Source organism: Stegostoma tigrinum, chromosome 13, assembly GCF_030684315.1.
Source record: "Stegostoma tigrinum isolate sSteTig4 chromosome 13, sSteTig4.hap1, whole genome shotgun sequence".
NCBI classification, from domain to species: domain Eukaryota; kingdom Metazoa; phylum Chordata; class Chondrichthyes; order Orectolobiformes; family Stegostomatidae; genus Stegostoma; species Stegostoma tigrinum.
Window position 1 is genome coordinate 75048449 of NC_081366.1, and position 26387 is coordinate 75074835.

The following is a 26387-nucleotide window of genomic DNA, read 5'->3' on the forward strand; positions in this document are numbered from 1 at the left end:
TCAGCAATCCCTCTGCTCCTGTCTCGGCAAGTTTAACTAGAGATACTGGCACAATTCTTATTTTTAATTCTTTAGAGCTGAGAGGTTGTAAAAGTTATAAGCGAGAGATAAATATCAACATTCGCACCTGCATTTCAGCCTAGTTTAGGTTTGCAGGGCCAAGCAGATAACTCAGGGTGTGATATTAAAATGTGAATGCCTTTGAAGAGATCAGGTGATCCAATGAACTGACAGATCCACTAACTCACGGTGGCTCAGTAGTTAGCACTACTGCCTCACAGTGCACCAGGGACCCGGGTTTGATCCCACCCGCGGGCGACTGTGTGCGTGGAGCTTGTGCCTTGTCCCTGTGTCTGCGTGGGTTTCCTCCCCCAGTGTGAAGGTTAGGGTGGATGGGCCATGCCATATTGCCCCGTGGTGTCTAGGATGGGAACTGCAGAGATTAGGTCAGGATTGGAGCTGGGTGAGATGTTTTTTGAAGGATTGGTATCGATTCGATGGGCCGAAAGGCCTGCTTCCGGTCTGTAGGGATTATATCATTGTACCCAATAGAAGAGGGTGGAAGAGAGTATAACTGGGGTGGGGAGTGGGTCTTTGATGATGCTTGTTGCTTTCCTGAGGCAGCAGGAAGTATAGATGGAGTCAATGGATAGAAGGTTGGTTTGCATAATAGACTGAGCTGTGTTCTCAACTCTCTGCTGGCGAATAATGACGAGAGCAGCAACCGGAAGCATTTAAAACAGTGTTTCAATAAAGTCCCTGAAATATATTCCACTAAAAGATAAGGAAAAGTTCTAATGAGACATCAAGGGTGAGTAAAGGTGTAATGGAATAAATGAGGATAAGGAAAGGAACTTATAATATGTGATAACAAAGATTGAAGCTGGATGAACACAGCAGGCCAGGCAGCATCTTAGGAGCACAAAAGCTGATGTTTCAGGCTTAGACCCCTCATCAGAGAGCTTACAATATGTGTGTGCACAGCAGAAGGGCAAGGGGGAATAAGAGATAAGGAAAGAGAGAAGTAAAAATACAACTAGAAAGGCAAAGAGGTGCTTCAAAATTAAATTAACAAGAAACATAATGCAAAATAACATTCTAGTGACACGCAAGTTAAAAAGAAGGTCAGTCTGGATGGCTGTAGGATAAAATCAAAGAGACCACTCATGAAATGTGAAAATATTAAATAATCACTTTGCTTCATTACTTACCAGAGATATAGATCTGGTGGGCATGACATCGATAGATGAAAAAGTTATATAACCACATATATAAATTAAAGAAGAAAAATATCAAATAAACTAATCTAATTGAAAGAGGGTGAAGCCTGTATTCTGGATAGATTGCATCCACAACTTCTAGAAGAATCTAGGGTAAAGACAGCAGAAGCATTACTATGTGTATTTAATAATCCATTAGAAAACGGTGTTGCATTAGAGGACCGATGGCTGGATCATGCAAACGTATTTTTCAGAAAGAGGACAGAGGGGATTAAAGACCAGTCAACTTTGCAAAAATAACAGAGAAAATTGAAATTGAAATTGGCTAGAAATCAAAAATATAAGACCAGGCAGCATAGATTTCTGAAAGGCAAGTTTTACTTAACCAATCATATTTAATTCTTTGAATAGGCAGTGGATAGATAAGAGAGGGGTAATGTTGATTTCCAGTGGGGTTAAATCATTGCCTTTAGCAAGTAGATTCATTATTTTTGGTTATCCAAAAATCTTGGCAAATAACTTTGCACTTAATGAGTATATGCTTTACTGGATGAACAGTGCATTCTGTGAGACTGGCAGACTGAGTATAATGGAGAGATTACATGATATGTTGAAAACTGTGCTTCTGGCACATGCCTTGGAAGAGTGTGCAAGGTACTGCGGACACGAAGCCTTCTGAATACAATGGTTAATGCATCAACAGCTGTTTACACTAATGGTATCCTTGATTACATTCACAAAGGAGAATTTAATGAAATGGATGGTAACCAGGATTCATTTGTACTCTTGGACCTGGAAAATATCGCTGCCTACATCGCATTAGAAAGAATGTCATGTGGAAGGAGAGCGTTTCCTGATCTTTGAGGTTGATAGATTTAACAGGTTTCGTGCAACTTGCTAAGGTGATCAATGTCCTTATAGATGCAAGGCCAATCCTCATGGATTTTTTTCAGTGCTCATGTGACTTTTGTGTACATGGTCAAACATGTCTCAATGTAAAGCTCATGGAATAATCACTTATTTTCCTTTGAAAATTAAAATCATGGAGTTTCCTAGTTCATTCATGTCCAAAGATGCAGACTGGCCATGCTAAATTGCCCATAGCGTCCAGGCTAGTGGATTGGCCATGAGAAATGCAATGTTACTGGGATTGGTTAGGAGAATAGGTCTGGCTGGGATGCTGTTTGAAAGTTCGGTGTGGACTCGATGGGCTGAATAGCCTGCTTCCACACTGTAGGGAATCCATGATTCTAACCAGAAGCAAAGTGCTTGCTCAGGGACCTGCTGCGTGTGTTGGGCCCACTCACTGATGATCTTCTTGTCTTGCTTTATTTGGATATCATCAGACATAACTTGCCGAGCCCTCTCTGCCTGTCTGCAACCAAAGTTAATGAGATCAGCATGGATTCAGATTCAATAATATTCACTTGTGGGTCCAAGGTATATCTCTTCTTTCTTAAGGCTTTGTGGAAGTTGGTCAAGAGTGTTGTGAACTGTCATCTGTCAGCCTGGTTTGTATTACCCTTTGAAACCATATCCTCAGATCTTCTCGAGTAGATTTTGTGACTATGAAGTTGTACTGTTGAGAGGTTCTCAGCATGTTGCCTCCAATGGTTTGTAGACAGTATGATCAATGAAATTGGTATGTGTGAAACATTTAGAAACTGATAACTAATACGAGAGCTTCTCTTTGTATGCTGGAGAAGTTAGCCTGAGCTGTCATAAGGACTTTAGAACCAAACACATTTGGTTTGTCATCCTGTAATAGGTATGTTCTGAGGCCTTTCAGGAAAGCACCCACTTTCAAAATCATAAACTAAGAGGGATCAAAAGATAGAGGTTACTTAGGGAATGGATAGACTTGATGGTGCATTCTGAAATCTCTAATGTTGTAATTTCCGTATTGATTACCTTATAGATTTTAATCATATGTAGATTTGTGGAGGCTGGTAGACCAATGACAAAATAATCCCACTGCCTCAATGATGTAAAAGGTTTCAGGTGTCCATCCAAAGCAGTTGTATTGATATTTAAGATGGATAATGCTAATGCATAGAAAGTCAGATCCATTGTAAGTCATTAACTTATGACATGTATACAGCACCACATTATAGACAGTTTCCTAAGTACACCGCATGTAAGATGCATGTAAGTGGCACTTGCATCAGTGTCAATCTTTGCATATTGTGGATTCCTAGGAGCACAAAAGCTGACATTTTGGTCCTAGACCCTTCCTGAAAGGTCAGCTTTTGTGCTCCTGAGATGCTGCTGGGCCTGCTGTGTTCATCCAGCTCCACACTTTGTTGTCTCGGATTCTCCAGCATCTGCAGTTCCCATTATCTCTATTGTCCATTCCTATTGGATTACTCATCTGTTTGGGGTGAAAGGTGTTCAGCTTTTCTGACAACATCCATGTGGCAAATCAAATGAGCTAAAGGTATTATCTGACTGCAGTCTGTAATCTGTAATGTTGCAGTTACCCCTGGGGCTTCGTTGACATGCTTGTGCCATGAATGGGCATTTAGAAACATCTGACATTACCGCTTACTTCATGCTACTGTGGAGAATTGTATTGCACTTTGAGTTTGTCCAAGCATTTGGACTTCTTGGATATTTTTGTCCAATGTCCTGTTGTGGATACCGGCTTTTGTGTGTTTTGAAATTCTGGATGCTGTTTTGGTGAATGAGGTAGTTCACATTTCCCACACGATTTGGATGCTGTTTGTTGCAATAATTGTTTCAGAGGCAAGCCACTTTCGGATGCTGCCATTGTGCGATAGTTGCTTTAGACTTCTGTCTTTCTAACAGTGCATTCATAACTTAATCATCAGCTTTGTCCAGAGTGTCTTACATGTCGACTTGATCGGTGTAGAGGCAATGATAAATTCGATCAGCCACTCGACTAACTCAGCTTCAGTGACATCACGTTCTATAGTTTTGTATTGATAGCTGCCCAAAATTTGTCGATATTTTTAGCCAGATTTTGATGACGTGGCATCAGTCCAAACCTATGAATCCTGAAGTTAACTAGGATCTTAAGCCGATCATTTAAGAACTTGGAAATCCCGAGGAGATCTTTACGGTTATTACTAGAAACATGGAGATTTGATTCTTTATGGTCCTTTGCTTCTGAAAGGAACTCTATCTCAAATGGCATTGTGGGTCTACCTACAACGTATGGACTGCAGCAGCTTAAGAACACTCATGGTCAACTTCTCAAAGGCAACTAGGGACGGATAATAATGCTTACCCATCCAGCGATACCTAAATCCAATGTGTGAATTTTTTTTAAAAATGGAAGGTAGACTGGACAATTGAGCATACCTACATTCCTCAAAACTTGGAGTGTCGGAGTTGGGACATTATCTTGAGATTATTGTTGGTGAGGCCTCTTCTGGAGAGGGTTAGAAGAGATTTACCAGGGAATGAAGGGATGAGTTATAAGGAGAGGCTGGATAGGCTGACACCTTTAGAGGTTGAAAGTTTACGTTACAGAGGCTCATAAAATAATGCGGATTGTAGATAAGAAGAATAGCAGGTCTCTTTTCCCTAGGGTGGAGGGGGTTCAAGACCATGGGGCATATTTTTAAGGCGAGCGAAGAAAGATTTCAAAAAGACATGAGAGGTGGTTTTTTTTGCACACAGGAAATGTTTCGTTTGTGGAATGAACTTCCAGAGGAAGTGGTGAATTTGTGTACAGTTACAATGTTTCGAAGACATTTGGGTAAGTACATGAATAGGAAATGTTTGGAGGGATATTGGCCAAATATAGGCAGGTGGGACTGGTTTAGTGTGGGATTATGGTCTGCGTGGACTGGTGAGATCCCAGGGTCTGTTTCTGTGCTATATGACTTTATGACTATGACTCTATAAAAGTTATCATAGAGTCATTAGGCTAAATGAACTGTTTTTACATTGTATGTTGTACATTATAATTCTCATCTAAACTCATCTAATAACAGTGAAACAACACAGTGTTCACAAAAGCTTCTCTAAGAATACCTAGACACTTCAATCATTATACCCAACCTATCAGCAACAAAGATGTAAGTGTACAAGAATGGGCTGGGTAAGTGTGGTCTTGGGAGCCCAGTCCTCAACACGAACTCCAGACCCCACAAAGTCTCAGCTTTAGACCATTCAAAGGGAAAAGAAAACCTCTTGCTAACACTTAGATAAGTGCATGAACAGGAAAGGTTTGGAGGGATATGGGCCAGGAGCAGTTTAGTTTGGGATTATGTTTGGCATGGACTGGTTGGACCAAAGGGTTCATTTCCCCGCTGTATGACTCCTTCAGTCAATGTTTCCCCAACAAATGAATCAGCTCCCACCGTGTTTAATGTCCCTTGGAGGAATAGTGGATGTTAACAAGGGATAGAATGTGTTCCGGACATGGAATTCAATGTTAGTTACAACGCATTGCTTGAATGCCACTCTGGATGGTTGCTCTGAGAGCTGGAGCACAGCAATTACGGATAGTGAGTAACCAACATGTTTAGCTTCATCCTTTCTAATCAAACTGTCACAGACACATCTACACAGTTTAACATTAGCAATCATGATCTGAAATGGAACATGTCACGGACAACTTAGGAAATCCAATAAAAACCGAAAGAAGGGCAGATGCTGTAAATCAGGAGCAAAAACAAAGTTGCCGGAAAAGCTCACTCGGTCTGACAGCATCTGTGAAGGAGAAAGCAGAGTTAACGTTTCGGGTCTGGTGACTCTTCCTGAGAAACTGATGGTGGCTGGAAAAACATCAGTTCATACACAGAAAATAGGGAGGTGGGTGGGTTAGGGAGTAAACGATAGGATAGAGCTCAAAGAGAGAGAAAGACAGTTGGACAGACAAAGGAGTTGCTAATGATCAGGCTGGGAGAGTGAATAGTTGTTAATGGGGACTGTAAGTGACTTACAACAGGGTGTGTATAATTGAAGGGTGCATATATATATTATATGTAATATACAATATATCTAATTATGTATACTATATATATAACATATATATATATATAAAATCAAGCCTTCCTCGGGGTCAATATCCTGGAATATCTGACCTAACATTGATGGTGGGGGTTATCATCATTATGACAGTCTGTAGCCGCTCAAACAGAAAACTTCCACTTTCTCAGCACAACAAGGAATGGGGAACAAATGCTACCCCCACCCCGAGAGCAGATTCAAACATAAACGGATGGTTATGAATGAGCTCTCAGCTAGAAGATAAGGGGTTGAGATGACTTCTGAAGTTAGGAGTGCAAATTACAGTCTCCAAACCACTGGCTAGCATCTGGAATTAATTTTAATGCAAACTGTTTCAATTTCATATGGACGGGTTAATTCACCTTCAGTTAATTTTTATCACTGAGCCAGTTCTTTGCCAGCATGCTAAATGTCCAGTGTGCTCTCTGTTCGTTGAAATGCACATTGAATAGATATAAACCATGACACCATTACCTCAATAAACTGCAATCGATTACTGGAAAACCCGAGCTGGGAATTACACTAGAAATATTTATCTGAGACACATTGCAAGGCCATTCAGCTGGGATAGTGTTGGTTTCCTCCTTTAGTCCTCAGGCTGAGCAACTGAGCTGGAAGCAATGTGTTCATCTGAGAATCATTTTCACGCCATATGGGATTAACGCAGTGAAACCTCTTCGTTCTCCTTGTTGTAAATTTTGTCACATTTGACTGGAGTTTTTTTGAAAAGCCAAGCAGTGATGTGTCAGAGTTCTGGCCTGGAAGGGTGTCAGAAGAAAGAAATTCGAGAAGCAGGAAACATCAATCTTATTTCTCAATTTCCCAGCGGAGCCAGGGAGGCAACCTGAAGCACTCGTTGTTAGAACTCAACCCAAACAGGAGCAAAATTCAGATTAGACACAGCAAGTGTTGTAGTTTGATGTAACTGTATTGCACAAAGGAGAAATACATGGAAAAATGGTGAAGTGTCCTTCTGGGACCCAAAGTGTCATGTAACTTGAGAAGCTAACCAAAGTGGATTGGTTTATGATGTGCAGTCAAAACACAACCCTTCTGCTGTTTTGCCAGCTTTAACAAATAACATTGACACACAGGTGGAAGGTAACAGGAACTTAACAGCTTCAGCAAATAAGTAATAGTTCCGCTTATTACTTCTTTAGCCCTCCCATGTCCTCCTTGTTCTTTCAATGCAGCTCACAGTCAAAACAATTCTTGCCAGGTATTCCAGTTGGGTCCAACAGGAGACCCACTAATTGCCTGATACTGTGGGTGGGGAGAGACAAATTCTTCTTATGCAAACTTATAGCACTGTAAGTGCTACTCGAATGGAATCTGTGTGATCAAAACCACCTTGGAGACTGCTGCTTTGTTATTTTCAGCGTCACACAGTGTTCCTGGCATCTACTGAGTCTTATGCTTTTTTTAATGTTCAGATTGAAAGGGCCTTGTGCTCCTTTCAAAATGCGAGAGGCTAATATTTTGGGATAGATCTATGGCTTCACGCAACGGTGCAAAGCAGGCCCAGCAGGACCAGCCCCTTCCCCCTTACGCTCCAAGGCATTTTTTTTCTTCAAAATACAGCACAAAACTCTAACAAAGTTCTCAGGACCAGCACAAAAGTGTTGCATGAGCACTTTGAAGTGCAATGCCAGCCATTCTGTGGGTAGCAAGATCTCAGTAACTAGGGCAAATGACCAGTTAATCTGTTTCATTTGAGAGGTGACTTTTTAATGAGGCAACAGACCCATTCCCCATTTCTCCCAGAATCATGCAAGACGATTCTGACCTGTCGGCAATGCCTTCTGTGTGGTATCTCATCCAGAGAATATCATCTCCATTACGACTGCAGCAGACTGATAATTCCAAGATACCCCCAGCAGGTACTCTTACAAAATTTAAGAAGCGTCCCAATGAGCACTTAAAATGTCAGGGCATAGTAGGCTATGAACCAAGTGCTGCTTGCTGGTCAGCATAGACATGGTGGGCCAAAGGGCCTGTTTCTATCCTCTGAAAGAAAGATTATCTGCTGGCAATCATTGTGAGGTTTGAATCCACATGCTTCTAATTCTGAAGAAAGCATGTAACAAAAGCAAGCTTAGCTAATGTTGATTGATCTGACTTCAATCCAACTACAGTGTGGTGTAAAATGTCCCTGCTGATTCACATTCCTGGATTGGGTTATTGAACAAAATAACTTGCGTCATGGAATTGATGGACAACAGTTTCGGTCAACGTGTCCTTGAAACAAAACTTTGGAGGCGTGTTGTAATCCGATGGAAATTTGAAACAGGGAGCTTCTCATTAGCCTGGGCTTCAGACTGTTAGAAATTTGTTGGATCCTACTGTTTCTGTGTCCCTATTCTTAAAGGCAGAAGGATTGGTAGCAGCATTGTCCCCTGCATCTGGTCTGGAGTTGATTAGGAGCAGTGCAAAGGGTGAATTCCTGACATAGCCAAACTTTCTTATTTATCTGAGCAAATTGGCCAGGCTTTTAACAAAAGATGACTGTACTTCTTCCAGGATAACAAAGTGTGAAGCTGGATGTACACAGCTGGCCAAGCAGCATCTCAGGAGCACAAAAGCTGATATTTCGGGCCTAGACCCTTTTCATTTGCCTTGTGAAAGGTACAGCATTGGCTCTACTTCAGTGGATGTCACACTTGGAATGCTTGTGACTTTGAGAATCCTCCGACCTTTGTTCGACATTCCTTCCGTTGGAACATCTGACTTCTGACGAGGAGGTTTTGTATTCAGACAAACTGGTCTTTCGACATCTCCCTCATCATTTTCAACAACTTGCCAACAAGAGAGCAGGTTGAGGAAGGAATGTGCTTTAATTGTTGGGATAAAAAAACACACAGACAGTGTGATAATTAAGAAAAAGGCTGAAAACGTGGAGGTGGGCAACGTTGCTTTCATTTCAGTAGATTTTCCCAATAACCTATAGAAGCAACTTACTGCAGATGCAGGAGCAACTTACAGCAGATACAGGAGAAACTTACAGCAGATACAGGGGAAACTTACTGCAGATACAGGAACAACTTACTGCAGATACAGGAACAACTTACTGCAGATGTAGAAACAATTTACTGCAGATGTAGGAACAATTTACTGTAGATGTAGGAGAACTTATTGCAGATACAGGAGAAACTTACTGCAGATACAGGAACAACTTACTGCAGATACAGGAACAAATTACTGCAGATGTAGGAACAACTTACTGCAGATGGAGGAGAAACTTAATGCAGATGTAGGAGAAACTTACTGCAAATACAGGAGCAACTTACTGCAGATACTGGAGCAACTTACTGCAGATACAGCAACAATTTACGTAGATGCAGGAGCAACTTACTGCAGATATAGGACCAACTTACTGCAGATACAGGAGCAACTTACTGCAGATGCAGAAGAAACTTATGGCAGATGTAGGAACAACTTACTGCAGATATAAGAGCAGAAAAGAGAGAAACTTACTGCAGATATAGGAGCAACTTACTGCAGATACAGGACCAACTTACTGCAGATACAGGAGCAATTTACTGTAGATATAGGAGCAAATTACTGCAGATACAGCAACAACTTACTGCAGATACAGGACCAAATTACTGCAGATACAGGAGCAACTTACAGTCGATGTAGGAGCAACTTACTACAGATAAAGGAGCAACTTACTGCAGATACAGCAACAATTTACGGTAGATGTAGGAGCAGCTTACTGCAGATACAGCAACAATTTACGATAGATGTAGGAGCAACTTACTGCAGATACAGGAGAAACTTACTGCAGATACAGGAGCAACTTATTGCAGATACTGGAACAACTTACAGCAGATACAGGAGCATCTTACTGCAGATGCAGCAACAACTTACTGCAGATACAGCAACAATTTACAGTAGATGTCGGAGCAATTTACTGCAGATACAGGAGCAACTTACTGCAGATACAGGAGCAACTTACTGCAGATACAGGATCAACTTCCTGCAAGTACAAGAGCAACTTACCGTAGATACAGCAACAATTTACGGTAGATGTAGGAGTAAGTTACTGTAGATACAGGAGCAATTTACTGCAGATACAGGAGCAACTTACTATAGATGTAGGAGCAACTTACCGCAGATACAGCAACAATTTACTGTAGATGTAGGAGCAATGTACTGCAGATACAGGAGCAACTTACTGCAGATACAGGAGCAACGTATTGCAGATACAGGAGCAATTTACTGCAGATACAGGAGCAACTTACCGCAGATACAGGAGCAATTTACTGCAGATACAGCAACAGTTTATTGTAGATGTAGGAACAACTTACTGCAGATACAGCAACAATTTACGATAGATGTAGGGGCAACATACTGCAGATACACGAGAAACTTACTGCAGATACACGAGAAACTTACTGCAGATACAGGAGCAACTTACTGTAGATGTAGGAGCAACTTACCGCAGATACAGCAACAATTTACTGTAGATGTAGGAGCAATGTACTGCAGATACAGGAGCAACTTACTGCAGATACAGGAGCAACGTATTGCAGATACAGGAGCAATTTACTGCAGATACAGGAGCAACTTACCGCAGATACAGGAGCAATTTACTGCAGATACAGCAACAGTTTATTGTAGATGTAGGAACAACTTACTGCAGATACAGCAACAATTTACGATAGATGTAGGGGCAACATACTGCAGATACACGAGAAACTTACTGCAGATACAGGAGCAACTTATTGCAGATACAGGAGCAACTTACTGCAGATACAGCAACAACTTACTGCAGATGCAGGAGCAACTTACTGCAGATACAGCAGCAATGTACTGCAGAGACAGGAGAAACTTTCTGCAGATACAGGAGCGACTTACTGTAGATGTAGGAGCATCTTACCGCAGATACAGCAACAATTTACTGTAGATGTAGGGGCAACGTACTGCAGATACTGGAGCAACTTACTGCAGATACAGGAACAACTTACTGCAGATACAGGAGCAAATTACCACAGATACAGGAGCAATGTACTGCAGATACAGGAGCAACTTACAGTCGATGTAGGAGCAACTTACTGCAGATACAGGAGAAACTTACTGCAGATACAGGAGCAACTTATTGCAGATACTGGAAAAACTTACAGCAGATACAGGAGCATCTTACTGCAGATGCAGCAACAACTTACTGCAGAGACAGGAGCAACTTTCTGCAGATACAGGAGCGACTTACTGTAGATGTAGGAGCAACTTACCGCAGATACAGCAACAATTTACTGTAGATGTAGGGGCAACGTACTACAGATACAGGAGCAACTTACTGCAGATACAGGAGCAACTTACCACAGATACTGGAGCAATGTACTGCAGATACAGGAGCAACGTACTGCAGATACAGCAACAACTTACTGCAGATACAGGAGCAATGTACTGCAGATACAGGAGCAACTTACTGCAGAGACAGGAGCAACTTACTGCAGATACAGGAGCAACTTACTGCAGAGACAGGAGCAACTTACTGCAGATACAGGAGCAACTTACTGCAGAGACAGGAGCAACTTACTGCAGACACTGGAATCTGTCCTGAAAAGTACAAATGCTGGAGATCAAAGCGGGTCAGGCAGCATCAATGGAGAGAGAGCAAGTTAACGTTTTATATCTCGGTGACTCTTCATCAGGGTCCAAATCCTTTCCTGATACCTTTTCACTTTCAGTGGTGAACTTGGCGACAAAGTGGAAACCAGCCCCACCCTTTCGACTAAAGACTTCAGATTTGTTCAGGGGTGTGATTAGAAGAGAGGCAAGTGTAAGGCTCCAGGAGCTGTTGCCCATTATTGCACTTGTCCAACAGTTTTAATTTACTTGCAGGTTGTGCAGAACAAAGACAGGAGGAAAGGTCTACATCAGTCAGATTCTCAGGGCCATTCAAGTAGCTCGGGGAAAGAACTTATATGTGCCAGCGATTGTGTGGTCAAGTGGATTTGAGTTTCAGGGAGAAGCTGGATAGGTTGGGGCTATTTTCGCTGGAGCATCGGAGGCTAAGGATGACCTTATGGGGAAGTATAAAATCATGAGGGGCATGGATAGGGTGAATAGACAAAGACTTTTCCTCACGGTAGGGAAGTACAAAGGTACAGGGCATAGGTTTAAGGTGAGAGGGGAAAGATTTAAAAAGGACCCAAGGGGCAACTTTTTCACACAGAGGGTGGTGTGTGTATGGAATGAGCTGCCAGAGGAAGTGGTGGAGGCTGGTACAGTTACAGCATTTAAAAGGCATTTGGATGGGTACATGATTAGGAAGGATTGAGACGGATTTGGAGATATAGAGTCATCAGCATGGAAACAGACCCTTCAGTCCAACATAATTGCTAAACTAAACTCGTCCAACCTGCCTGCTCCAGTCCCATAACCCTCCAAACCTTTCCTATACAAATATTTATCCAAGCATCTTTTGAACGTTGTAACTGTGCCCACATCCACTACTTCTTCAGGACGTTCATTCCACACACAAACAACCCTCTGTGTACAAATATTGTCCTTCATGTCTTTTTTAAAGCTCTCTCATCTCACCTCAAAAATGTGTCCATTGTTCTTGAAATCCTCCATCCTAGCACCTACCATTAATCCTATCGATACACCTCATGACTTTATAAACCTCCATAACATCGTCTCTCAACCTCCTACAGTCCAGTGAAAAAAACTCCAGCCTGTCCAGAATTACTTTATAACATTGACCTTCCAAACCTGGCAACATCCTGGTAAACCTCTCCAGCTTAATACTATCCTCCTTACAACTGGGCAACCAGAACTGGACGCAGTACTCCAGAACAGGCTTCACCAATGTCCTGTGGAATGCAAACCTCTCAACTCCTGCACACAAAGGGCTGGGCAATGAAGGCAAGTGTGCTAAATGCCTTTGTAACCGCCCTGTCTACATGTGACACAAACTTCAAAGAATTACATACCTGAACCCTGAGGTCCCTCGGTTCACAACATTACCTAAGACCCCACCATTAATCATATAAGTCTTGTCCTCAATTGTTGTACCAAAATGCAGTACCTCATATTTATCCACATTGAGCTCCATCTGCAGTTTACAGCCTGTTGGCCCATTTGATCAAGATCCCTTTGTAATCTTAGAAAATGTTCCTCATGGCCTTCACTGATACATGCCAAATGTTGGCCAATGGGATTGGATTAAATTGGGATATCTGGGCAGCATGGACGAGTTGGACCAAAGGGTCTGTTCCCACGATATTCACCTCTATAGCTCTACAAGTGGATGCATATCCTTCCCTACAACTGTGCCAGTGAGAATGAATTTCCACAGGACTGGAGAGGATCCTGCAGTCTGATCCACTTGAGTATCTCCAGCATAGATAAGACTAAGAAAGATGTTCGACTGAGCAAGTAAGAACAACAAGGGACAAACTCAAAAATCAGAGCTTCAAATACTCACTAGATGACAGCTTGAGTCTTGATCAAGCTGGCAGTGGGCAGATAAGATCAAAGAATTGAATGCGTGACTTAAAGATAGTGGGAGGGAAATGGGTTTTGAGATGTGGGCTGCTGACACCAGCACTGGGTAAAGGGGGAGTTGTTCTGCTGGGTAGCTATGGGCTTGCACTTGAGTACGAGCTACAATAGAGATCCTGAGTTAAACACTTCAGGTAGTTCAGGGGAGGAAGGGAGAGAGTTGTTCTGTCACACTTGTTTTTGCCTGATCCTTTTCAGCCTTCTTGAGTCTTGCTGTGCTGCAGGAGAATCGACTTGGTGAAGTGGTGAATTATTAGTCATGCTTATTCCACTCCTAAGGCTCAAAATAACATAGCGAACAGTGGGAAGGTTAATAAAGCATATAAAAGACATAGCAAATATAAAGTTAAATACAGTAATGAAGTAATTCCTCAGAAACGAGAATAGAAATTGCTGGAAAAGCTCAGCAGGTCTGGCAGAGTCTGTGGATAGAAGTCAGAGTTAACGTTTCAGGTCATGTGACCTTCCCTCTCTTGGGTCACTTGGCCTGAAACGTTAACTCTGACTTCTATCCACAGATGCTGCCAGACCTGCTGAGCTTTTACAACAATTTACATTTTTGTTTCTGATTTGCATCATCAGAAGTTCCTTCAGTTTTTATTAAGTAATGCCTCAGAACGCATTAAGAATAGCAGGGTATTTGTTCGGTCACATTGACCACATTGCAAGTAGCGAATATGGTAGACCAGGCAAAATGAAGTGTTTTCGCTTCTGGGGATTCATCTCTACCTATCATTTACTCCTCCGACCACCCCATTTTCAGCATATATACCAACCTTTTCTTAGTTACGGTGAATTCTGAAGAAGTGTCACTGGACAGAAATGTTAACTTTGCTTTCCTCTCTCCACAGATTAGATTAGATTCCCTACAGTGTGGAGACAGGCCCTTTGGCCCAATAAGTCCACACCGCCCCTTGAAGCATCCCACCCAGGCCCATCCCCCTATAACCCACACGCCCCTGAGCACTATGGGCAATTTAGCATGGCCGATCCACCTACCCTGCACATCTTTGGACTGTGGGAGGCAACCACAGCATCCGGAGGAAACCTGCGCAGATTCGGGGAGAATGTGCAAGCTCCGCACAGACAGTCACCCAAAGCTGGGATCAAACCCGGGTCCCTGGTGCTGTGAGGCTGCAGTGCTAACCGATGAGCTATGGTGCCATCCCAAATGCTGCCAAACCTGACAGAGTAAATTGAAAGTTAGTGGAAAACTGGGACTGCAGGAGCGCACAGAGTCATACATCACAGAAACAGCCCCTTCGGTCCAACTCATCCACCTCCCAAACTAAACTATCCCACTTGCTTACATTTGGCCCATGCCTCTCTAAATCTTTCCTATTCATGCACCTGCCCAAATGTCTTTTAAAAGCTTTTTGATCTGAGAAAGAATTGATCTGCAAACCTTGTTCTACTGACAAGTATTGACTCTCTTCAGTCATAAGCTTGTTTCGTCATGTTTCAACAAAAAAAAAGTGAACACCATTGCTTGGTCATTCATCGAAGCTATCAGCAGATCTTAATTTAACTCAATGGCCCCCTGTATTTAAAACGTTTGCATGTTTCCAAATCAAGCGGTGATGCCTTATTTTAATTTGGTAATTAATTTTCACGAGCTTTAATTTACATTAGGTTTAAGTTGTTTAAGGTGAAACACAGAATTTCCTTGTCTTTGTACAATTTTTCACAGCTCTCATGGCACATAGGTGCTGTCAGACATTGGTTGAAACCCACAACTAAAGAGGATGCAAGTAACTTCCCAGGAGGAGCAAAAAATCAAGAAATGAAAACTAGAGAGGATTGTGAGGAAAAATCACAATCACGAGAGAAGAGGTACAAAGTCAATTGTTGGAATTGCAGGCTGACAAATGCTTGGGTTCTGACAGACTTCCTCCTAGGGTCTTAGAAGAAGTGGCTCTTGAGATAGCTGATGCATTAGTGTTAATTTTTCTAGACTTTCCTGGTTCTGTGATGATCAAATTTGATGGGCACATAACAAATGTTTTTTCTTTATTCAAAATGGACGGAGATTGGAATCTGGAAACTACAGGCTGATTCATTGAACATCTATCTTAGAGGAAAATATCTGGAGCTGTTATTAAGTAAGTTATGGCAGGGCATTTGGATAAGTTCAAGGTGATCAGGCAGAGTCAACATAGCTTTCTGAAAAGGAAATCATGTTTGAGCAATCTGTTAGAGTTCTTTGAGGAGATAACGCATGCTATGGATATCGGGGAACTGGGGGCTGCATTTTAGTTGGATTTCCACAGGTATTTGATAAGATTATTACAGATGATAAAAATACATGGTGTGGGGGTTGGTATGTTAACATCTGTAGAAGACTGGCTTGCTGACAAGCAGCACAGAGTAGGTATTTGAGATTGGCAAGCTGTACTGAGAGGTGTACTACAGTAATTGGGTCTCAACTGTTCACTATTTCAGTAAATGACGGATGAAAGAACAGAAGATATGGTTGTCAAATTTGTTGACAGCAAAAAAGTAAATTAATAAGTCAGCCTGAAGAGGACACAAAGGAGGCTGTAAAAAAGATATCAACGTTTAAGATGTGACGGCTGGAGTACAAATGTGGAACATGTGAAGATTTGCGTTTTGGAAAGTAGAAGCAAAGATAACTAAATGGGGAGCCATTGCAGGACTGCGAACCACAGAAGGATCTGGGTGTCAAAATTCACAAATTGGAAAGTGTTAACACATGGGTTCATTAAGTAATTAGGACAATTAATAGCATATTCTAATTTGTTGGGAGGGACATAGAACGCAAATTAGGATATTATGCTTCAGTTATTCAAGGCATTGATAAGTCTACAGCCAGAGTACTGTGCACAGTATTGGTTACCTGATTTAGGGAAGGGGTGTAAATGTATTGCAGGAAGTTCAGAGAAGGCATTCCAGTCTAATCCCTGGAGCTGACACCTTATTTTATGAGGAAAGGTTGGGCAGACTAGTCTTGTATCTGCAGAAGTTTAAAAATGGAAGAGATGGTTTGACCGAAACACATAATATCCTGAAGGGTGTTAATGTGGAGACAATGGTTTGTCTTATTGAGAATCTAGAAATAGGGGATGCTGTTTAAAAAGATGGGATTGCACATTAAATATAGAGATTAGGTGTCTTTAATCTTTTAGGATGAGTCTGGAAAAGGTGATCTAAAGATGTCCTTGATTATTTGTTCGGCAAATATAGGTAGATATTTGTGAAGCAAGAGGTTGAAAGATTATCGGGTAAGCGGGGGTGTGGATTTGAGGTGCAAACAATTCTTATTGAACAGCAGAGCAGGTTCAAAGGACTGAATGGTCAATTCCAACCCCTGGTTCCTGATAAACGTTGTACTGGGACCAATCTCACAGTGAAATTTACAATCAGTGAAGTCAATGGTGGGAGAAGGAGGAAAGTTCACATGAAAGGATGTTGGGAAGGTAGAGAGAAAGGACAAGGCAATTGAGTGGGGTAATGACATGGGTATTCTTAACCAGTGTATAATAGGAAGATCAGACATTCAACATGAGAATGCACACTGGAGCAGGGAAAAATGGTGAAGAGACAGAATTATTTGTAACAATACGGATGGGTTTTCTCTTCAAATATAAATAGATGAGTGTGATGCCTTCACACAGCTAGGATGTGGTCTCAGCTGGAAGCTGAATGTTCAAGAGCATTTGACACTTCCGAAGAACAGGAAACAAGGCAAAGAAGGTGTAGCAGTTAAGATGATCAGTACAGCATTGAAAAAATTATCATTGATGCAGAAGATCAAGATGTAGAATCAGTTTGGATGGTAATACGAAATAGCAAAATGAAGAAATCACTAGAGCAGAGATAATGGGAACTGCAGATGCTGGAGAACCCAAGATGACAAGGTGTAGAGCTGGATGAACACAGCAGGCCCAGCAGCATCATAGGAGCAGGAAAGCTGACGCTTCGGGCCTAGACCCTTCATCAGAAATCACTTGTGCAACTGGTTCATAGACTCACTGATAGTAACTACACAATAATACGGAAAATACATTTTTTAAAAATGCGTGTTAGTAAAAAACATACTGCAATAATTGTGGGTGATCACAATTTTCATATGTATTGGATGAATCAAATTACTGAGGTAACTGGAAGAATAGGCTTATGGAGTATATTTGGAACAGTTCCTTAGAACTCTGCATTCTTAAACCAATTAGAGTTTGACAGCCAGAATCTTTTTACCAGAGTTGAAATGTCTAATACTAGGGGGCATGACTTTCAGCTGATAGGGGTAGAGTTCAAAGGAGATGTAGGAGCAGGTTTTTTTTACACAGTGAGTGGTAGGAGTCTGGAACAAGCTGCCCGGGGTGATAGTGGAGGCAGATACAATAGGGGTGTTTAAGGAACTTTTAGATCGGCACATGAATAAGCAAGGAATGGAGGGGCATGGACCAAGGACATGTTGAAGGGATTGGTTTAATTTGGAGTAATGTTAGGCACAGCATCGTGGGCCGAAGGGCTCGTTCCTGTTCTGTACTGTTCTATGTTCTATGTTTTAATTAGGAAACAGGCAATTTTGTCTTCGCTAATGTGCAATGGCAAAGGATTCATTTGTTAATTTCAGATAAAGAATCCTCAGGGTAAGAGAGATCACAATGTTGTTGAATGTCATGTTCAGTTTGAGGGTGAGATATTTGGAATGGTATCTCGTGTCTCAATCCTAAGTAAAGTAATTACAACGGTATGATAGCAGAGTGGCCCTAGTGAAAAGTAAAATAGGTTTAAAGATAAAATGGTAGAGAAGGAATGTTAGGCATTTAAAGAGATATTTCCTAACTCTCTCTGAAGTTTAAATTCAATTGAAAAAGACTATATGAGAAGAATGCATCAACTGTGGCTATTTAAGGAAGTGAAACAGAAAGAAAGGATATAAAATGCTGTAAAGATTAGTGGCTGGGTAGAAGATTGGGAAATGCTTGGAATCTATCAAAGGATGACAAAAAGAAAATCTGAGAGAATTTGAAGTATGAGAGAAAATTAGCAAGAAATTTAAAACCATTCTGTAAAATCTTCTAGAAGTGTATACAAAGAAAAAGACTAGTGAAGATGGTTCCTTAGAGGGCAAGACTGCAGAATTAATAATGGGAAAACAAGGAAATTGCAGGCTATTTGAGCAACTATTTTGCGATTGCCTTCATAACGTCAGGGCTCACGCGACAACAGGTAATAGTCCAACACGTTCATTTGAAAACACAAGCTTTCAGAGCCTCACTCCTTGACCAACACCTGAAGAAAGAGTGAGGCTCAGAAAGCTTGTGTTTTCAAATAAACCTGTTGGACTATAACCTGGTGTCATGCGGTTTCTGACCCTGTCCATTCCAGTCCATCACTGGCACCTCCACATCATGCCATTCATAAAGGATGACACAAAATGCATTCGACAGTAGTGACAGCCAAAAGGCAAAAGGACAGACTGGAAAAGTTATGGGATTCCTACTGGATCTAAAAGTTCAAACGTCTTTGGATCTTTTGACCTGCATCCTAAGATCTTCAGAGAAGTGGCTGCAGTGATAGTGAATGCATTTGTTGCAATTTTCCAAAATTTCCGAGGTTGTGGGAAGGCCCCATCTTGTAGGAAAACTGCAAATGTGAGATTGATTCCAAGAACAGAGAGATTCAGAAACCAGGAAACTACAAGCTAGTCAACGCAATATCTGTAATTGGTAAAATGCGAGCCACAAGAAATGTATAACTTCATAATACAATCAAGCGGAGTTAATACATTTTTTTTGTGAAAGGGAAATAATGTTTTGTAATGGGTAAATAAAAGGAAAAACAGTATAGTGGCGCATTTGAATTTCTGAAAGGTAATCAATAAGCAGCCAAATAAGATGTTATACCACACAAGGGAACAGCTCATGGCGTTGAGCTTGTCCATTTGTATGCACAGAGAATTGGTTTACTTACACGAAATAGGAAGATGCAATATTTTTTATTCCTTCATGGGATGGGGGTGTCACGGGCTAGGCAGTATTTATTGCCCATCCCTAATTGCTCAGAGGGCAGTTCAGAGTTGATCACATTGCTGTGTGCCTGGAGTCACGTGTTGGCCAGACCAGGTAAGGACGGCAGTTTCCATCCCTAAAGGATATTAGTGAACCAGATGTGTTTTTTTCCCAACAATGTGTTCATGATCGTCATTAGATTGTCAGATATTTATTGAAGTCAAGCTCCACCATTTGCCGTTGCAGGGTTTGAACCCAGGTCCCCAGAACGTTATCTGGGTCTCTGGGCTTACAATCCAGTGATAATACCATGAAGCCACCACCTCCCCATTTTCAGACAACTAACCATCTAGTGGAAGGCCACATTGTAGAGTGCTGGGGTCAGAACTCTGTATTATTGATTTGAATTAAAGATCAGATGGTAACTAAACTTGATAATATAAAGACAGTTAGGAAAGCAACTTGTATCAGAGATGATAGGAACAGCAGATGCTGGAGAATCTGAGATAACAAGGTGGAGAGCTGGATGAACACAGCAGGCCAAGCAGCATCACAGGAGCAGGAAAGCTAATGTTCCGGGCCTAGACCCTTCATCAGAAATTCTGAAGAAGGGTCCAGACCTGAAATGCCAGCCTTCCTGCTCCTAAGATTCTCCTTGGCCTGCTGTGTTCATCCAGCTCTACACCTTGTTATCTCGGAAGGCAAGTTGTTAGGAGGATACTGAGAGTCTGAAAAAGGAAATATAGAGATTACATTAAAGGACAAAAGTAAGTGTGGAATATAGTGTGGGAGAGTTTGAGCTTATCCATTCTGATGGGAAGAACAGAAATTGATGATGTTATTGAAATGGAGAGAGGTTGCACAGGCTGCTCTTCAGAGGGGTCTGGGTACATTGGAATATGAATTACACATGTTGTTATGCAGGCACATCAGCAATTAGGAAGGCAAAGCAAGTTTGACCTTGATTGCAAGAGAGATGGAATATAAATGTTGGAGATTCTTGTGAAGACAGTACAGAAGAGTGGTATGTCTGCACCTGGGATGGGTAACAAATGGTATCTTTTCCGGCATTAACCATATTGCATGACACAATACATCTTTTTAAATTATAGCCTTGGTACAGATATTTGCTCTCGTTGAGTGCAGAAGCACATTGGAGTCCTTGGGCTGACTACAGCGTAACACAAACAGCCCTGGCTCATGACAGGACATTCTGATGGGAACATACCCCCGTTGATTGACTGCAGCTCTCTATGTCTGACTAAGTGCAGCACAGCTCTGCCCCGGGCCGAAGAAAATCTCGCCTTACTTAACTGTCCTCCTCTTCAGCCCTTTTGCTATCCCATGTGATATAAGCAGCTCCTCTGCCCCCAACCAACCCTTCGCAGTGAGGACAAAAGTCTATTCTTCAGCCAGAAGCTGGACCCCTGTTGGCCCTGCGGCTCCTTGGCTTGGTGTTGGGAGAAGAGTTCAGCCCAGCCTCTTCGGACTTGTGTGAGTTGACCATCCTTGGAGAAGTGAGAGAGTAATTGACATTGAGCAAATCACTATCTCACTATATGGACAAAGAAGCAAATAGCTACACCAAGGTAGGTGAAGCAATGCAACTTGTCTGCTCTTTGATGTTGTGGTTCTTAAAGCTCTGAGCTTTTCAACTGATAAACATTGATTGGGAAAACAAAGTTAATTGCCTCAAGAGATAGTGGGAACTGCCGATGCTGGAGAATCTGAGATAACAAGGAGTGGAGCTGGATGAACACAGCAGGCCAAGCAGCATCAGAGGAGCAGGAAGGCTGATGTTTCGGGTCTTGACCATTCTCCAGGAATGGCGGAGGGGAAGGGGATTGTGAAACAAATAGAGAGAGGGGGAGATGGATAAAAGATGGATAAAGGGTCTGAACACTTCTTCAGAAATGGGGGAAGGGAAGAGGATTGTGAAATAAACAGAGAGAGAAGGGAGATGGATGAAAGATGGATAAAGGGTCTGAATACTTCTTCAGAAATGGGGGAGGGGGAGGAGATTGTGAAATAAATAGACAGAGAGGGAGAGATGGATGGAAGGTGGATAAAGGAGCAGATAGGTGGAGAGGAGACAGACAGGTCAAAGAGGCAGGGATGGAGCCAGTAAAGGTGAGTGTAGGTGGGGAGTTAGGGAGGGAATAGGTCAGTCCGGGGAGGACGGTCAAGATGTGTTTTTTAATGAATTGCAAAAATATAGGCAGATGCAGTCAGCTGCAGGTTTCTCATCACCTCTTGGTGAGGTTATATGACCTGTCACCTACCGGGGGAGAACTCAATCACTGAAGTTTATTGCGATGAAAAAAATCTGAGATGTTGCCTCTTTATATATTTACAATTCTCCTTTGCTGCTGATCCAAAATTCTGGAATTCCTTTCCTAACATTGTTGTGGGAACCACATCAGCACCAGGACCACGTTGGTCACAAAAATGTGGCTGATCATCTTCTCTGAAGGGCTGAGGTTGAGCAACAGATGTGACCTTGTTGTGGTTGGCCATATCCTGAGAACAAATGTAAGCAGAATTCACAGAGGAATCTTGCCCCATATTTGAGTCAGATCCAATCACAGAAACTCAATATTAGTGAACACCGTCCACAAAAGTAAGTTGTAAATTTGATGCTTCCAATTTTTAAATCCTAAATGGAATTTGTTGTGTTAGGTCGAACAGTCCAAATGCCACAGTCATAGAGTTATACAGCATGACAATAGTCTCTTCGTCCCAACTCGTCCATGCCAATGAGATATCCTAAACTGATCCAGTCCCATTTGCCAGCATTTGGCCCCTACCCCTCGAAACCCTTCTTATTCATATACCCATCGAGCTGCCTTTTAAATGTTGTCATTGTACCAGCCTCCACCACTTCCTCTGGCAGCTCATTCCATACACGCACCACTCTCTGCGTGAAAAAGTTAGTCCTCAAGCCCCTTGTAAATCTTTCCCCTCTCACCTTCCTGGGTAAAATCCCTTGCCCCTCATGATTCTATAAACCTCTATAAGGTCACCCTCAGCTTCTGACGCTCCAGGGAAAAAAAAATATACATGCCAGTCTAGCTTTACGAAACATGATCATGATAACATCATTTCCTAGCCTATGACCTGAGGATACAAATACATCAGACTCTATCCTAGCCTGGATCACTGGAAGCATGACACACTATTGAAAGCATATTCCTGTACATTACCCAATAAGCTAATATAAGCCTGGATACTGTTATGCCCATGAATTTGAAAATTAAGTAATTGCTGGCCCAGAAGTTAAGGTATTTCTCCCATCACAATGATATTGAACTAATGCAATTAGAGGTGTAAAGCAGAGATTTGGATGAGCTAAAATTTATGAGGAGTGCAACGTAGAAATGAGAGTTGACGAGCCACGGAATCATCGCACCTAAAGATAATAAAAGCCTGAATGATGGTGTCAGCAGTGGATAGATAAGCAGGAGTGAGACCGGCAATTCTATGGTGCTGGAAACAAGCAATCTTGATGATGGAGAGGCTAGAATATCAGATGTTTGTCTTGAATAGGAAGTTGATCTGATTAGTTCAGAGAGTCGGGGAATGGGGTGGTTTCTGTGGCTAGGGGACAGAGTTGATGATGGGAGCTGCTGTCAATATTTTTGATTTTGCCAGTCCTTAATTGGTGGAAGTTTTTGTTTATCTAGTGCTACATGTTAGACAAGCAACTCAATAATGGCACGCAGGGGATTAATCGAGGGAGATAACGGTGAGGTATTGTGTGTCTGTCATCATTGTATATGGTGGTGTTGATATTGGAACTCCCATTATATATGCTGAAGGTCAGCATGTAGATGAACTCAGCTGAGTGGCCTGCTTTAGTCATATGCAGTAAAGTAATATCTAATTTAAAGCAAGGTTTCCTTCCATGTTGTTTAGATATAAATATCTTGGTGAACATTGAAGTGAATGGATATTGAACACGAGGAAGCAGAGGCACAGGCAAGGGCAGAAGGTAATGAAAAGCAGAGATTTGGTGCATGGTGTGTTACGTGCAAAGTGTCTGCAGGAGTGTTAATCATGAACAATAACTGCCAGGTTCTGACTGTTGATATGGAATAACATTGCTATGAGTTAGCAACCATCAAACTCATTCGTCATGTGACAAAAGAGCATTACTGTGAAATTAATAGATTATTCTTCAGATCAAGAACTTTGCTCACAAACTATCTACAGGCGGAGTTCAAAGGGTGGACCCTGATAAGAATTACTGCTAAAGCATGATAAATTGTAGCTGTCATTCTGTTTCGCTGTTGTATGGTTATGCCCCCTCACCAGTATTTTATTTCATGGGTACTATTGCTTATTGAATTCTGTTATTGGACAGGGCTTCATAGGTTAAAGGACCACAAACAAACCCTCTTTCAGAAACTTCATGATGTTACAACACATCCCTAATTGCCCAGAGGGCAGTTGAGAATCGACCATATTGCTGTGGGTCTAGAGAAACACGTAGGCCAGACCCAGTCCAAAGATGTGCAGGGTAGGCTGGATTGGCCATGCGAAATTTCCTGTCGTGTCCAAGGAAGTGTAGATTAGGTGGGTCATAGGGGGATGGGTCTGGGTGGGATGCTCTGAGGGTCAGGGCAAACTTGTTGGACCGAAGGGCCTGTTTCCACACTGTAGGGATTCTATGATTCTATGATTAGTTATATGTATGTTTCCACGTTCCAAGCTAATAACTGCTTACTGACTGTAGAAAATGATTATAGCTCATCACTTGTTCCAGTTGCATCTTAAGGAAATGCAATCGGACGGAAGGAGATATAATGATCATAGCAAGGGCAAACGGAACAGAAATTAGAGGTGAACAAGAGATGGTGAGAAAATGGAGAGAACAAGGAACAATGAGGGAAAACAGATGGGGGAGGGTGACAGGAGAAGAAAAAAATAGAAAATAAACATCCCCCTATTCCCAATTCTTTCACCTCTGCCGCATCTGCTTCCAGGATGAGGCATTCCACTCCCATACATCCCAGATGTCCTCATTCTTCAAGGACCACAACATCACCCCACAGCAGTGGTCGAGAACACCCTTGACCGTGTCTCCCGCATTTCCAGCAATTTATCCCTCATACCCCGCCCCTGCAATAGCCGCCAAAAGCAAATACCCCTCGTTCTCACACACCACCCCACCAACCTCCGGATACAACGCATCATCCTCCGACACTTCTGCCATCTACAATCTGACACCACCACCCAAGACATTTTTCCATCCCCACCCTTATCTGCCTTCTGGAGTGACCACTATATCCGCTCCACACTCCCCTCCAACCCCACCACCCCCGGCACCTTCCCCTGCAACCGCAGGAAGTGCTACATGCCCCCACACCCCCTCCCTCACCCCTATCCCAGGCCCCAAGATGACTTTCCACATCAAGCAGACGTTCACTTGCACATCTGCCAATGTGTTATACTGCATCCGCTGTACCCGTTGTGGCTTCCTCTACATTGGGGAAACCAAGCGGAGGTTTGGGGACCGCTTTGCAGAACACCTCCGCTCGGTTCGCACTAAACAACTGCACCTCCCAGTCGCGAACCATTTTAACACCCCCTCCCATTCCTTAGATGACATGTCCATCCTGGGCCTCCTGCAGTGTCATAATGATGCCACCCGTAGGTTGCAGGAACAGCAACTCATGTTCCTTTCGGGAACCCTGCAGCCCAATGGTATCAATGTGGATTTCACAAGCTTCAAAATCTCCCCCTCACCCACTGCATTCCAAAACCAGCCCAGCTCATTCCTGCCTCCCTAACCTGTTCTTCCTCTCACCCATTCCCTCCTCCCACCTCGAGCCGCAACCCCATTTCCTACCTACTAACTTCATCCCACCGCCTTGACCTGTCCGTCCTCCCCGGACTGACTTATCCACTCCCTACCTCACAACCTATACTCTCCTCTTCACCTATCTTCTCTTCTATCCATCTTCGGTCCGCCTCCCCCTCTCCCCCTATTTAATTCAGAATCCTCTCCTCATGCCCCTCTCTGATGAAGGGTCTAGGCCTGAAATGTCAGCTTTTGTGCTCCTGAGATGCTGCTTGGCCTGCTGTGTTCATCCAGCTCCACACTTTGTTAGCACCATTCAAAATTAGTGAGTTCATGGAGAAGGTGAGATGTCGTTGGGGGAAAAATTGAAAACTGCTGTGATAATGGAGCCAATTTAAGAAGAAAGCTAATGAAAGGCAAGGAGGATATGAAAAGAAAGGAATTGGAACGAAAGGGAATGAATGCAGGAAGTAAAGGGTTAGAAGGAAGTTAGATCAATGAGGAAAAGGAAAGGATGTGAGGGGTTGAAAAATATTGACCGAGGCAAAGAAGGAATGCTCGTCTTTTCTCTCCTTTAACTGTATTGCTTCAAGGAAATATTGTGCATGCAGATTTTTATTCATTAAAGGGAAGTGGACATCACTGGGCTCAGTCACCTTGGGAAGGTGTTGTCCAGCTATCTTCCTTGAACCTTGCAGTAAGTACGTCCACATTGTTGTTAGGAATAGTGCCTTGGATGTTGACACAGTGAAAAAAGGCAATGAGTTTGTTTCAGAATGCTATGTCACTTGGAGGGGAAGTTGCAGCTGGTCTCACGTGCAGCATGCCAGTATACCTTTAGGGACATGTTCATGATATCATCACCATAGAGTTTAAAGGTCTCAGGTG